General features: G+C 45.7%; 1 non-coding gene across 1 annotated transcript; it reads left to right on the forward strand.

Moving 5' to 3' along the window:
• Positions 1-2538: 2538 nt before the first annotated feature.
• LOC120269590 lies at positions 2539-2645 on the forward strand. The gene has a single exon (XR_005539238.1). It is a non-coding gene; the product is annotated as a small nucleolar RNA R71 (small nucleolar RNA).
• The last annotated feature ends 612 nt before the right edge of the window (positions 2646-3257 follow it).

Here is a 3257-nt window from a genome sequence, read left to right on the forward strand (position 1 = left end):
TCGCACGGGCGTGAGGAAATTACCTCCGCCCGTGCGTGGTTCACAAGGTTGCCCACAGCAGCGAGTCCACGCCCCAGTGTGCTCTCGAGAAAAACTGCCCAACTCTGCAGAAATTCACACGCCCGTGCGAAAAATTACCCGCAGGCGTCGCCCGGTTAGGGTGGTGCGTCACGAGGGGCATCCACACGCCCCTGTGCCTTCTCTGGATGAGCTTATAGTGAACATACACGGGCATGTGGAAATTCCACACGCCGTGTGTTTTCTCTGGATGACTTAGAAAAACCTGCAGGCTCTGCCGAATTAATCAGAACATGTCCACACACTCGGATCACCCGCTCTATTATGCAAAAATTTACAAGAGGAAAACACAATATAAAACTCAAACGACCAAACTTCACCAACTCACAACAAAACCAACAATGAATTCTTTTAAAGATCCACAATAAAATCACAGCACAAGCACTCAAAAATTGAAACACCAACACTTAACAATTTATTCATGCAAGCAAAACTAAACTAAAAAGGTATGCAACAGTAAACACTTGGGTTTGCCTCCCAAGAAGCGCTTGTTTAACATCACTAAGCTTGACGTATCTTTTTCTTACCTCACGGGGGTTCATGAATGAAGGTTGCCCTCTTACCCATAACTTGAAAGCATGATGAGCAAAAGTCTCTTGAGGGTAGAGGGTGTACTAGCGGGCTTCGGACCACCAAGCAATTGTTCGTCCAACTCTCTTGGCTCATGTATCGTCTCCAGCAGTCTTGGGGCATTTTTCGGTGGCGTCTTCGAGCCCTCTTCATTTTTGGAGCACCTTCTTCAAGATTCCCAGGGGTAGATGTTTCCTCTCCAGATCGAACCAAGCATCGAGTACTTCTTCATTGCTCTCCTCTTGGTCGAATAAACCTTCATACGGATCCGGGTTGAACACTTCCTGTATATATTCATCAATAATCTCATCGAGTAGTGTCTAGAAAATACAAAGTGTCATCAAAATCGAGAGAATGCCGCATGGCTCGGCAAAGCGGTAAGTGAGCTTATCGTCTCCGACTCTCAATGTGAGCTCTCCACCGTCCATGTCAATCAATGCTTTGGAAGTCCGTAAGAACGGTCTCCCAAGTATCAAGGGTACCTCTGCATCCTCATCGACATCTAGCTCAACAAAGTCAACCAGAAAAATATACTTGTCCACCTTGACAAGCACGTCTTCAATGATGCCTCTCGGATGTCGTACCGTTTGGTCCGCCAATTATAAAGTCATCCGAGTAGGCCTAGGCTCACCCAAACCTAGCTTTTGGAAAAAAGTGTATGGCATGACATTGATACTCACTCCTGAATCCGCCAATGCCATTTCCTCACATAAGTTGCCGATGTTACACGGGATAATGAAGCTTCCCGGGTCCTTCTTGTTCGGCATGTTCTTTAGTAACACCGCCGAACATGAAGCATCAAGCACCACTAAAGCACTCTCCTCCAATTTCCTCTTGTTGGTCAATAGATCTTTAAGGAACTTCGCATACTTAGGCATTTGAGCCAAAGCCTCAACAAAAGGAATGTTGATGTGGAGTTGCTTGAACAAACTCAGGAACTTCTTATACTCTTCATCCCCTTGGTCATTCTTCAATCTAGAGGGATAAGGGATTCTTGGCGTGAAAGGTGGGGGTGCCACCTCATTCTCCTTGCTTGCTCCCTTGTCAACCTCTACGACCTCAGGTGCGTGTTCTTTCGGCTTCTCACTCGGATGCCTCCATTCAACCTCACGACCGTTTCTCAAAGCGATCGCCTTCACATGTTCTCTCGGGTTGGTTTCCGTGTTGCTTGGTAAACTCCCATGTGGCCTTTCAGAAAGAGATTTCACAATTTGCCCCACTTGATTTTCAAGGTTGTGCAAGGAGGCGGTGTGATTGCGAAGTGTAGCCTCGACTGATTCTAACCTTGTATTTGCCGATTGAACAAATCTAGCCAAATGCTTCTCCAAATCCATCATTCGGGTTTCCAAGCCAGAAATTCTATTTTCCACTTGAGGGGCATGTTGTTGTTGTTGGAACCACGATGTCCCCATGGTCTTCTGTGGTCCTTGATTACTCCATGAAAAGTTGGGATGATTCTTCTAACCTGAATTGTAGGTGTTGCTGTATGGATTCCCTTGAGGTCTCATTCTATTACCTACAAAGTCGACATTCTCAACTGAAGAAACATCACCAATGATAATTGGGCAATCGGAGGAAGCATGTCCTCCACCACAACCGGTGCAATTGGTTACGGCCGCAACTCTATTCGAAGCTATAAGATCTAGCTTCTTACTCAAACTCTCCACTTGGGCTGCCAATGAAGTTACCGCATCAATTTCATGGAGACCGGCCACCTTTTTCTTCTCCCTCGCATTCCACCAGTACCTATTTAACCCCATTTCCTCAATCAATTGACGAGCCTCGTCGGGGGTCTTGCTACCTAAGGTACCTCCTGCCGCCGCATCCAAGAGTTGTCTTGTACCTGCATTCAACCCATTGTAGAAGGTTTGAACAATCATCCACTATGGAAATCCGTATTGCGGACACTTGCGCAGGAGTTCCTTGAACCGTTCCCATGTCTCAAATAGAGACTCCAATTCCAATTGCATAAAGGATGAGATCTCATTCCTAAGCTTGGCTGATTTTCCGGGAGGGAAATAATGTGCTAGAAAAGCTTCTACCATCTCCTCCCATGTAGTGATTGATGGCCCTAGGCAATGAGTGTAGCCAACGCTTTGCTTTCCCTTTAAGGAAAATGGGAAGGCTCTCAATTTGATGGCATCATCCGTCACACCATTGATCTTCAAACGATGTCACACACCCTCGAGGAAGCTCTCTATGTGATTGCTTTGGATGCTCATCGGCCAAACCGTTGAATTGTGCGGATCGCTAAGAGATATAGATTAATGCCGGCTTTAGTTCGAAATTCTGAGCTATAATTGGGGGACGGATAATACTCGATTGTGTTCCGAACACTGAAGGTCCGCATAATCGATAGTGTCCGTTGTTGCTCATTCCTGCTCCGCCATGTTGTCGATCCTTCTACTTCCAAATCACCGAATTAGGGCTGTTCTTGTACGGAGTTCTTTCCCTTTCCTTCGAAGTGTACGTTCAAGCTCAGGTCTCCTTCAATCAATATTGATGGATTCCCTCGGGTCATAACTCGAGTCGTACTAAAGAAAAATCGAAAAAAATGATAGAATAAGAAGATATGGAATAGAATGTGTGGTAAAATAGCTAAGAAAACA

The sequence above is a fragment of the Dioscorea cayenensis genome, chromosome 9 (genome assembly GCF_009730915.1).
Source record: "Dioscorea cayenensis subsp. rotundata cultivar TDr96_F1 chromosome 9, TDr96_F1_v2_PseudoChromosome.rev07_lg8_w22 25.fasta, whole genome shotgun sequence".
NCBI lineage: Eukaryota > Viridiplantae > Streptophyta > Magnoliopsida > Dioscoreales > Dioscoreaceae > Dioscorea > Dioscorea cayenensis.